This window comes from Scyliorhinus canicula, chromosome 9 (assembly GCF_902713615.1).
Source record: "Scyliorhinus canicula chromosome 9, sScyCan1.1, whole genome shotgun sequence".
Taxonomy (NCBI): Eukaryota; Metazoa; Chordata; class Chondrichthyes; order Carcharhiniformes; family Scyliorhinidae; genus Scyliorhinus; species Scyliorhinus canicula.
The window spans coordinates 92967663-92979569 of NC_052154.1; positions in this window are offsets into that span (position 1 = coordinate 92967663).

Here is an 11907-nt window from a genome sequence, read left to right on the forward strand (position 1 = left end):
GTTCAGCTGCACTATATATCCCTGTTGCTCGCCTCGCAAGCACGTAATACCCTCGAGGTCCTGCATTTTAATCTTCTACCTAACTGCCTAAATTGCCATTGCAGGGCCTTGCTAATCTTTCCACCTATGTCTTTTGTGTCAGTGTGGACAATGACGTCTGTCTGACTTCCCTCCTGTTTTAGGATGCTTTGTACCCACTCAGAGACAGCCAGGACCCTGGCACCAGGCAGGCAAACTACCATCCTGTAGTCCATTTCGCGGCCACAGAAGCGTCTATCTGTGCCCCTGACTATTGAATCCCCTACCACTATTACTTTTCTATGCTTTGTACCCTCCATCTATGCAGCAGGGCTAGTCATGGTGCTTTCCTTCTGGCCACTGCTGGTGATGTCACCTGCTGGACCTTCCCCCTCATCAGTATCCAAAATGGCATACTTGTTAGATAGGGGGACAGCAATAGGAGACCCCTGCACTCTCTGCCTGTCCTGTCTGGCAGTCACCCAGCTATCTTCCTGTACCTTGTGTGTGACCACATCTCTGAAGATATTATTTATCACAATTTCAGCTAATTGTGTGCTCCTCAGTGCTTCCAGCTGCTGCTCTAACCGATCCATGCGTTCGGTGAGCTTTTGTAAGTGAATGCACTTTCCACAGATGTAGTCCTCAGGGACACTTGAAGTGTCCATGATGCCCCACATCGTGCAGGAGTAGCACACGACCCCACCAATTGACATCTCTCTCCCTCTTTTCAAAACGAAGGCCCTTAATAAAAATTTATTGCTGCTGCTTTCACGAAAAGGCCCCCAAAATTTACTTCCTCTCTTCCTTGATTAACCATGGTTGATTTATCCTCTTCCTAGAATCCTTCTTCCTCACTGGGATATAGGTTGTTGCGAGTTTTTGGAAATATCTGCCATTTCTGATCAACCGTACTTCCAGCTAAACTCCTTTCCCAGTCCACTCCAGCCAAATGTGCCCTCATTCCTTTATAATTACCCTTAGTTAAGTGTAACACAGTTGTTTCTGACCCAGGTTTCTCACTCTCGAATTGAATTCTGAATTCTACCATGTTATGGTCACTGCCTCCGGGGGGATCAGTTATTCTGAGATTGTTTAGTAAACTTGCCGCATTACACATTACCAAATCCAAAATAGCCTGATCCCTAGTTGGATCCACAACATATTGTTCTCGGAAACTGTCCCTAATACACTCTGTGGATTCTTTCTCATGGTGACCTCTGCCAATTTTATTTTCCCACTGCACATGAAGATTAAAGTCACCCATGAGTAAAGTACTGCCTTTAAAATATGTGTTTATTAACTCCTGATTTATTCTCTGTCCTAAAGTATAGCTACTATTAGGAGGCCCATGGAGTACTCCCACCAGTGTCTTCTTATCATTGTTATTTCTCACATCCACCCATATGGATTCCACATCTTCTGATCATTTCTTGCTATTGTACGTTTCCATCTTGTACTAACAAAGCTACCGCATCACACTTTCCTTCCTGCGTGTCCTGAGGAAAAGTTACATATCCCTGAATATTTAGTTCTCAGATTTGATCTCCTTGTAACCACGTCTCTGTAATGATTATAAGATCATAAGAACATAATAAGAACTAGGAGCAGGAGTAGGCCATCTGGCCCCTCGAGCCTGCTCCGCCATTCAATTAGATCATGGCTGATCTTTTGTGGACTCAGCTCCACTTTCCGGCCCGAACACCATAACCCTTAATCCCTTTATTCTTCAAAAAACTATCTATCTTTACCTTAAAAACATGTAATGAAGGAGCCTCAACTGCTTCACTGGGCAAGGAATTCCATAGATTCACAACCCTTTGGGTGAAGAAGTTCCTCCTAAACTCAGTCCTAAATCTACTTCCCCTTATTTTGAGGCTATGCCCCCTAGTTCTGCTGTCACCCGCCAGTGGAAACAACCTGCCCGCATCTATCCTATCTATTCCCTTCATAATTTTAAATGTTTCTATAAGATCCCCCCTCATCCTTCTAAATTCCAACGAGTACAGTCCCAGTCTACTCAAGCTCTCCTCATAATCCAACCCCTTCAGCTCTGGGATGAACCTAGTGAATCTCCTCTGCACACCCTCCAGTGCCAGTACGTCCTTTCTCAAGTAAGGAGACCAAAACTGAACACAATACTCCAGGTGTGGCCGCACTAACACCTTATACAGTTGCAACATAACCTCCCTAGTCTTAAACTCCATCCCTCTAGCAATGAAGGACAAAATTCCATTTGCCTTCTTAATCACCTGTTGCACTTGTAAACCAACCTTCTGTGACTCATGCACTAGCACACCCAAGTCTCTCTGAACAGCGGCATGCTTTAATATTTTATCGTTTAAATAATAATCCTGTTTGCTGTTATTCCTACCAAAATGGATAACCTCACATTTGTCAACATTGTATTCCATCTGCCAGACCCGAGCCCATTCACTTAACCTATCCAAATCCCTCTGCAGTCTTCCAGTATCCTCTGCACTTTTCGCTTTACCACTCATCTTAGTGTCATCTGCAAACTTGGACACATTGCCCTTGGTCCCCAACTCCAAATCATCAATGTAAATTGTGAACAATTGTGGGCCCAACACGGATGCCTGAGGGACACCACTAGCTACTGATTGCCAACCAGAGAAACACCCATTTATCCCAACTCTTTGCTTTCTATTAATTAACCAATCCTCTATCCATGCTACTACTTTACCCTTAATGCCATGCATCTTTATCTTATGCAGCAACCTTTTGTGTGGCACCTTGTCAAAGGCTTTCTGGAAATCCAGATATACCACATCCATCGGCTCCCCGTTATCTACTGCACTGGTAATGTCCTCAAAAAATTCCACTAAATTAGTTAGGCATGACCTGCCTTTAACGAACCCATGCTGCGTCTGCCCAATGGGACAATTTCTATCCAGATGCCTCGCAATTTCTTCCTTGATGATAGATTCCAGCATCTTCCCTATTACCGAAGTTAAGCTCACTGGCCTATAATTTCCTGCTTTCTGCCTACCTCCTTTTTTAAACAGTGGCGTCACGTTTGCTAATTTCCAATCCACCGGGACCACCCCAGAGTCTAGATCATACAAACTAACCTCAATTTGTGGCGTTAATTCATTTATTTTGTGCTAAATTTCAGAGATTCATAGGGCAGCATGGTGGCACAGAGGTTAGCATTGCTGCCTACGGCGCTGAGGACCTGGGTTCGAATCCAGGCCCTGGGTCACTGTCTGTGGAGTTTGCACATTCTCCCCGTGTTTGCGTGGGTTTCACCCCCACAACCCAAAAGATGTGCAGGATAGGTGGATTGCCCATGCTAAATTGCCCCTTAATTGGAAAAAATAATTGGGTACTCTAAATTTATCTTAAAAAAATAATAATAAATAATTTCAGAGATTCATAGAATTCCTACAGTGCAGAACGAGGGTGAATGGCTGTTGCGGGGATAATTTGCATCAGTGCATTATGGTCACTGTATCCAAAAGGTAGTTTGTGGAGGAGCACTTGTTAAGTGACAGTTAAACACCAAACACTTCTTCAGTGTTTACCTCCCTACCTCCTCCTCTAACCAAAGAAAAAAGCAATCACTGTAAGGATCCAAGCCGAGTAAAGATCAAGAGGGAGACTCGAGGGTAGGTAGAAGTAGAAAGAAGTTGAACCGTGACCTCACAGCCAGCAGGTAAGTGATTGGCTGTTGACTGGGAAGTAGTTTTTCTTTTCCCTGATGTGTGTTGATAAGGTAAGGTTTTTCTATTTCTTTTTTTTTTTAATCGTGTGATTGGTAACAATTTTTCTTTTTTTTTCCTTTCTCGTTTATCTATTGTTTGATATTATAGTTGGACTAAGTTAAGGTTAAGATTACAAATGGCAGGAGGAGGTGGTGGAGGCAGGGATGATAGTGACATTTAAGGGACATCTTGACAAATACATGAATAGGATGGGAATAGAAGGATACGGACGCAGGAAGTGTAGAAGATTTAGTTTAGATGGGCAACATGGTTGGCACGGGCTTGGAGAGCCGAAGGGCCTGTTCCTGTGCTGTACTTTTCTTTGTTCTTTTTATTAAACCCGTGTTATACTCCTCTTGCTCAATGTGGGAGCTCAGGGACGTGGCTGATATCCCTGGCTCCTTCACGTGCGGGAAGTGTGTCCAGCTGCAGCTCCTGTTAGACTACATGACAGCTCTGGAGCTGCGGGTGGACTCACTTTGGAGGATCTGCGATGCTGAGGAGATTGTGGATAGCACGTTTAGCGAATTGGTCACACCACAGATTAGGATTGCTGAGGGAGAAAGGGAATGGGTGACCAAAAGGCAGAGAAAAAGCAGGAAGGCAGTGCAGGTGTCCCCTGCGGTCATCTCCCTCCAAACCAGGTATACCGTGTTGGATACTGTTTGGGGAGATGGCTCACCAGGGGAAGGCAGCAGTAGCCAGGTTCATGGCACCGTGGCTGGCTCTGCTGCACAGAAGGGCGGGAAAAAGACTGGCAGGGCTATAGTCATAGGGGATTCAATTGTAAGGGGGGTAGCTAGGCGGTTCTGTGGTCGAAAACGAGACTCCCGAATGGTATGTTGCCTCCCGGGTGCACGGGTCAGGGATGTCTCCGATCGGCTGCAGAACATTAGAACATAGAACATAGAACAGTACAGCACAGAACAGGCCCTTCGGCCCTCGATGTTGTGCCGAACAATGATCACCCTACTTAAACCCACGTAACCCGTATACCCATAACCCAACAATCCCCCCATTAACCTTACACTACGGGCAATTTAGCATGGCCAATCCACCTAACCCGCACATCTTTGGACTGTGGGAGGAAACCGGAGCACCCGGAGGAAACCCACGCACACACGGGGAGGACGTGCAGACTCCACACAGACAGTGACCCAGCCGGGAATCGAACCTGGGACCCTGGAGCTGTGAAGCATTGATGCTAACCACCATGCTACCGTGAGGCCCAGAAGGGGGAGAGTGAACAGCCAGTTGTCATGGTGCATAAAGGCACCAATAATATAGGTAAAAAACGGGATGAGGTCCTACAAGCAGAATTTAGGGAGTTAGGAGCCAAGTTAAAAAGTCAGACCTCAGAGGTAGTAATCTCAGGATTGCTACCAGTGCCATGTGGTAGTCAGAGTAGAAATGAAAGAATAGGCAGGAGATGAATGCGTGGCTTGAGAGATGGTGCAGGAGGGAGGGGTTCAGATTTTTGGGACATTCTGGGGAAGGTGGGACTACTACAAATTGGACGGTCTACACCTGGGCCGGACTGGAACCAATGTCCTTGGGGGTGCTTTTGCTAACGTTCTTGGGGAGGGTTTAAACTAATGTAGCAGGAGGGTGGGAACCAAATGAGGAGGTTAGTGGACAGTAAGGAGGTAGTAACTAAAGCCTGTAAGGAACTAGATCATGAAGTCAGCGTGACTAAGGGGAAGAGTAGGTAACGAGCAGATGATGAACACAAAGGGACTGGTGGTCTGATGTGCATTTGTTTTAATGCAAGAAGGTCAGGCAGATAAACTGAGGGCTTGGATTAGTAGCTGGGAGTATGATGTTATTGCTATTACTGAGACTTGGTTGAGGGAAGGGCATGATTGGCAACTAAATATCCCAGGATATCGACGCTTCAGGTGGATAGAGAGGGAGGTAAAAGGGGTGGAGGAGTTGCATTACTGGTCAGAGAGGATATCACAGCTGTGCTGAAGAAGGGCACTATGAAGGACTCGAGCAGTGAGGCGATATGGGCAGAGTTCAGAAATAGGAAGGGTGCGGTAACAATGTTGGGGCTGTACTACAGACCTCCCAACCATGAGTGTGAGATAGAGGTACAAATATGTAAACAGATTATGGAAAGATATAGGAGCAACAGGGTGCTGGTGATAGGAGATTATAATTTTCCCAACATTGACTGGGATGCACTTAGTGTCAGAGGCCTAGATGGAGCAGAATTTGCAAGGAACATCCAGGAGGGTTTTCTAGAGCAGTATGTAAATAGTCCAACTCGGGAAGGGGCCATACTGGACCTGGTGTTGGGGAATGATCCCGGCCAGGTGGTTGAAGTTTCAGTCGGGGATTGCTTTGGGAATAGTGATCACAATTCCGTAAGTTTTAGAATACTCATGGACAAGGACAAGAGGGGTCCGAAAGGAAGCGTGCTAAATTGGGGGAAGGCCAACTATACCAAAATTCGGCAGGAGCTGGGGAATGTGGATTGGGAGCAGCTGTTTGAAGGTAAATCCACATTTGATATGTGGGAGGCATTTAAAGAGAGGTTGATTAGAGTGCAGGACAGACATGTCCCTGTGAAAATGAGGGATAGAAATGGCAAGATTAGGGAACCATGGATGACAGGTGAAATTGTGAGACCAGCTAAGAGGAAAAAGGAAGCATACATAAGATTTAGGCGACTGAAGGCAGACGAAGCTTTGGAAGAATATCGGGAATGTAGGACAAATCTGGAGGAATCAAGAGGGCTAAAAGGGGTCATGAAATATCTTCAGCAAACAGGGTTAAGGAAAATCCCAAAGCCTTTTATTCATATATAAGGTGCAAGAGGGTAACTAGAGAAAGGGTTGACCTGCTCAAGGACAAAGGAGGAAAGTTATGCGTGGAGTCAGAGAAAATGGGTGAGATTCTTAACAAGCATTTTGCTTTGGTATTCACCGAGGAGAGGGATATGACAGATGTTGAGGTCAGGGATAGATGATTGATTACTCTCGGTCAAGTCGGCATAATGAGAGAGGATGTGTTGGGTATTCTAAAAAGCATTAAGGTGGACATGTCCCCAGGTCCAGATGGGATCTATCCCAGGTTACTGAGGGAAGTGAGAGAGGAAATAGCTGGGGCCTTAACAGATATCTTTGCAGCAACCTTGAACACGGGTGAGGTACTGGAGGACTGAAGAATTGCTAATATTATCCCCTTGTTTAAGAAGGGTAGCAGGGATAATCCAGGTAATTATAGACCGGTGAGCCTGACATCAGTGATAGGGAAGCTGCTGGAGAAGATACTCAGGGATAGGATCTATTCCCATTTGGAAGAAAATGGGTTTATCAGTGATAGGCAGCATGGTTTTGTGCAGGGAAGGTCATGTCGTACCAACTTAATAGAATTCTTTGAGGAAGTGACAAAGTTGATTGATGAGGGAAGGGCTGTAGATGTTATATACTTGGACTTCAGTAAGGCATTTGATAAGGTTCCCCATGGTAGGCTGATTGGAGAAAGTGAAGTCTCATGGGGTCCAGGGTGTACGAGCTCGATGGATAAAGAACTGGATGGGCAACAGGAGACAGAGAGTAGTAGTGGAAGGGAGTGTGTCAAAATGGAGAACTGTGACCAGTGGTGTTCCACAGGGTTCCATGCTGGGACCACTGTTGTTTGTGATATACATAAATGATCTGGAGGAAGGTATAGGTGGTCTGATTAGCAAGTGTCCAGATGACACTAAGATTGGTGGAGTAGCAGATAGTGAAGGGGACTGTCAGAGAATATAGCAGAATATAGATAGATAAGAGAGTTGGGAAGAGAAATGGCAGATGGAGTTCAATCCGGGCAAATGCAAGTTAATGCATTTTGGAAGATCCAATTCAAGAGCGAACTACATGGTAAATGGAAAAGCCCTGGGGAAAATTGATGTACAGAGAGATCTGGGTGTTCAGGTCCATTGTACCCTGAAGGTGGCTGCGCAGGTCGATAGAGTGGTCAAGAAGGCATACGGCATGTTTTCCTTTATCAGAAGGGGTATTGAGTACAAGAGTTGGCAGGTCATGTTACAGTTGTATAAGACTTTGGTTCGGCTACATTTGGAATACTGCGTACAGTTCTGGTCGTCACATTACCAGAAGGATGTGGATGGCTTGGAGAGGGTGCAGAGGAGGTTCACCAGGATGTTGCCTGGTATGGAGGGTGCTAGCAATGAAGAGAGGTTGAGTAGATTAGGATTATTTTCATTAGGAAGTTACTAGAGACTCAGTTACTAGGGGTTACGAGTTCAAGGTGAGAGGGGAAAAGTTTAAGGGAGATATGTGTGGAAAGTTCTTTACGCAGAGGGTGGTGGGTGCCTGGAACGCATTGGTGTTTCTCTGGTTGGCAATCAGTAGCTAGTGGTGTCCCTCAGAGATCCGTGTTGGGCCCACAATTGTTCACAATTTACATAGATGATTTGGAGTTGGGGACCAAGGGCAATGTGTCCAAGTTTGCAGATGACACTAAGATGAGTGGTAAAGCGAAAAGTGCAGAGGATACTGGAAGTCTGCAGAGGGATTTGGATAGGTTAAGTGAATGGGCTAAGGTCTGGCAGATGGAATACAATGTTGACAAATGTGAGTTTATCCATTTTGGTAGGAATAACAGCAAACGGGATTATTATTTAAACGATAAAATATTAAAGCATGACGCTGTGCAGAGAGACCTGGGTGTGCTAGTGCATGAGTCACAGAAAGTTGGTTTACAAGTGCAACAGGTGATTAAGAAGGCAAATGGAATTTTGTCCTTCATTGCTAAACGGATGGAGTTTAAGACTAGGGAGGTTATGTTGCAATTGTATAAGGTGTTAGTGAGGCCACACCTGGAGTATTGTGTTCAGTTTTGGTCTCCACATCGTTGGGGGAAGCACCCCTCTTTCCCTTGCTTCATTAAACATCCTCAACAACACCGGCCCCAATATCCCCGAGAACATTTTATAAAACTCCACTGGGTACCCATCCGGACTTGGTACACACCTGCATGGCCTTCAGACCCTCCACTATCTCTTCCAACCCAATTGGGGCCCCCAGCCCTTCCACCCGCTCTCCGTCCACCGTTGGGAAATTCAGCCCCCCCCAGAAGCGCCTCATCCCCTGCGGCTCCGTAGGGGCTTCCGACCTGTACAGCCTGCTGTAGAAATCTCTAAACGCCTTATTCACCCCTACCGAATCACCAACCAGGTTCCCCTCACCGTCCTTTACTTTCCCTATCTCCCTACCTGCCTCCCTCTTCCTAAGCTGCTGTGCAAGAATTCTGCTGGCCTTCTCCCGATGTTCATAGATTGCCCCCCTCGCGTTTCTCAGCTGCTGCACCGCCCTCCCTGTGGTCAGCAAGCTAAACTCCGCCTGCAGCTTCCGTCGTTCCCTCAGGAGCCCTGCCTCTGGGGCCTCCGCATGCCGCCTATCGATCTGTAATATCTCCTTTACCAGTCTGTCCATCTCTGCCCTGTCCACCTTCTCCCTATGCGCCCGGATTGAGATCAGATCCCCCCTTACTACCGCCTTCAGTGCTTCCCAAACCACTGCTGCCGAGGTTTCCCCCATGTCATTGACCTGCAGGTAGCTCTGAATGCATTTCCTCAGCCGCTCGCAGACTCCTTCATCCGCCAAAAGTCCCAGTGCGGGAATTCTGGCTTCACTTAAACAGTGAGTCGAGGAGGCAATTGCCCTGATAGAGGCAGCATTGATGAAAACGTCAGTCAAATTGCGAGAGCATAGAGAGAGAAGTTGAAGGGCGTGGAGGAATCATTATCACAACACAGTGACCAGTTCACCACAATGGGCGAGGAGCTGCAGAGGGTGGGGGAGGTCAACAAATGGCTCAGAGCCAAGGTGGAAGACCTGGAGAACAGGTCGAGGAGGCAAAATTGGAGAATTGTGTTTCTGCCCAAGGGGGTGGAGGTCCTGAGGCCGATCGAATACATTACAAATATGTTTCCGAAGTTTGAAATAGAACATAGAACAGTACAGCACAGAACAGGCCCTTCGGCCCTCAATGTTGTGCCGAGCCATGATCACCCTACACAAACCCACGTATCCACCCTATACCCGTAACCCAACAACCCCCCCCCTTAACCTTACTTTTATTAGGACACTACGGGCAATTTAGCATGGCCAATCCACCTAACCCGCACATCTTTGGACTGTGTGAGGAAACCGGAGCACCCGGAGGAAACCCACGCACACAGGGGGAGGACGTGCAGACTCCACACAGACAGTGACCCAGCCGGGAATCGAACCTGGGACCCTGGAGCTGTGAAGCATTTATGCTAACCACCATGCTACCCTGCTGCCCCTGTTACATCAGTCGCTCAGGCTGAAGCCTAAAGCAAATGAGACACCAAGGGCGATCATCGTCTGCTTCCACAGCTATCATGTGAAGGAGAAGGTTTTGAGCTGGGCGAAGCAGAGACAAGATGTGAAGTGGGAAGGCGTTGGTACACGAATGTACAAAGTTGTGACGGCGGAGTTGGAAAGAAGGGAGGTGACCTTTGGACGGGTGAAGGCGGCACTGTACAACAGTGGAGTGAGATTCAGAGTGTTCTACCCAATGAAGCTGAGAGTGACTCACAACTGAAAGGACTTTTATTTTGAGACTGTGGCGGCGGCAGAGGCATTCGTTACGGCTGAAGGACTGGGACTGAGTTGAGAGTTGGGATTTGGACTTGGTTGATGGGGACAGAGATTGTTTTTCTTATTGAGCGTTTCCTATTTGGATTGGGGTTTTGTTTCTGTTTCTTAATGGGTGGGGGGTGGTATTTACATGTGTTTTGTCTTTTTTCCTTTTGGGTGTTTTTGTTTCTTGGTTCGAGGGAGGTGGGTGTTGGTCACGTGGGGCGGGTTACTGAGGTTGGAATGGGGCAGGGGTCACTGCTTTAGCAAATGAAGGTTGACTAGTGAACGGGAGTGTGGCGGGGGAGGGGCCGCGATCATCGGAACCTGGTCAAGCGGGTTTTGATAGACCTGTGAGGGGTGAATGGTGGGGAAACGGGATCAATACTGGGTAAGGTGTTTTCAAGAGGAAGTGGATGGGGGGGGGGATTCTGGGAGGGAGTAGGGTTGACGGTAACAAAAGGAAGGGGTGGGTCCTGCTGGATGGGCAGGGCCGAGGGTAATGGTGATGGAGGATAGGAGGAGCGGGGTGGGTGTAAGGAACCCCCGGTCAGAATGGTGACGTGGAACGTGAAGGATTAGGGGGACCGGTGAAGATAGCAAGAGTTTTTGCGCATTTGAAGAGTTTAAAAGCCAAAGTGGAGATGCAGCAGGAGTCCCATCTGAGGGTGAAGGATGGGACTCAGATGAGACTTAGGAAGGGGTGGGTGAACCAGGTCTTTTATTCTTTTATTCGGGGTTTGATTGTAGTACTTAGGGGTGGCAATCTTGGTGGACAAGCGGGTGAGATTTTCAAATGGAGAAGGTGGTGGCAGATCAGGGGGTCAGGTACGTAATCGTTATGGCTGTGTTGGAGGGGAGGCTGGTGGCGCTGGTAAGCTTATATGTCCTCAAAAGAATGACTAAGGTAAGAGTAGGGCCAGTCAAGGACTGAAGTGGGAAGTTGTGCGTGGAGTCCGAGGAGATAGGAGAGGTGCTAAATGAGTATTTTTTGTCTGTATTCACACAGGAAAAGACAAAGTTGTCGAGGAGAATTCTGAGATACAGGCTACTAGACTAGAAGGGCTTGAGGTTCATAAGGAGGAGGTGTTAGCGATTCTGGAAAGTGTGAAACTAGATAAGTCCCCTGGGCCGGATGGGATTTATCCTAGGATTCTCTGGGAAGCTAGGGAGGAGATTGCTGAGCCTTTGGCTTTGATCTTTATGTCATCTTTGTCTACAGGAATAGTGCCAGAAGACTGGAGGATAGCAAATGTTGTCCCCTTGTTCAAGAAGGGGAGTAGAGATAACCCCGGTAACTATAGACCAGTGAGCCTTACTTCTGTTGTGGGAAAAGTCTTGGAAAGGTTTATAAGAGATAGGATGTATAATCATCTGGAAAGGAAGAATTTGATTAGAGATAGTCAACACGGTTTTGTGAAGGGTAGGTCGTGCCTCGCAAACCTCATTGAGTTTTTCGAGAAGGTGACCAAACAGGTGGATGAGGGTAAAGCAGTTAATATGGTGTATATGGATTTCAGTAAAGCGTTTGATAAGGTTCC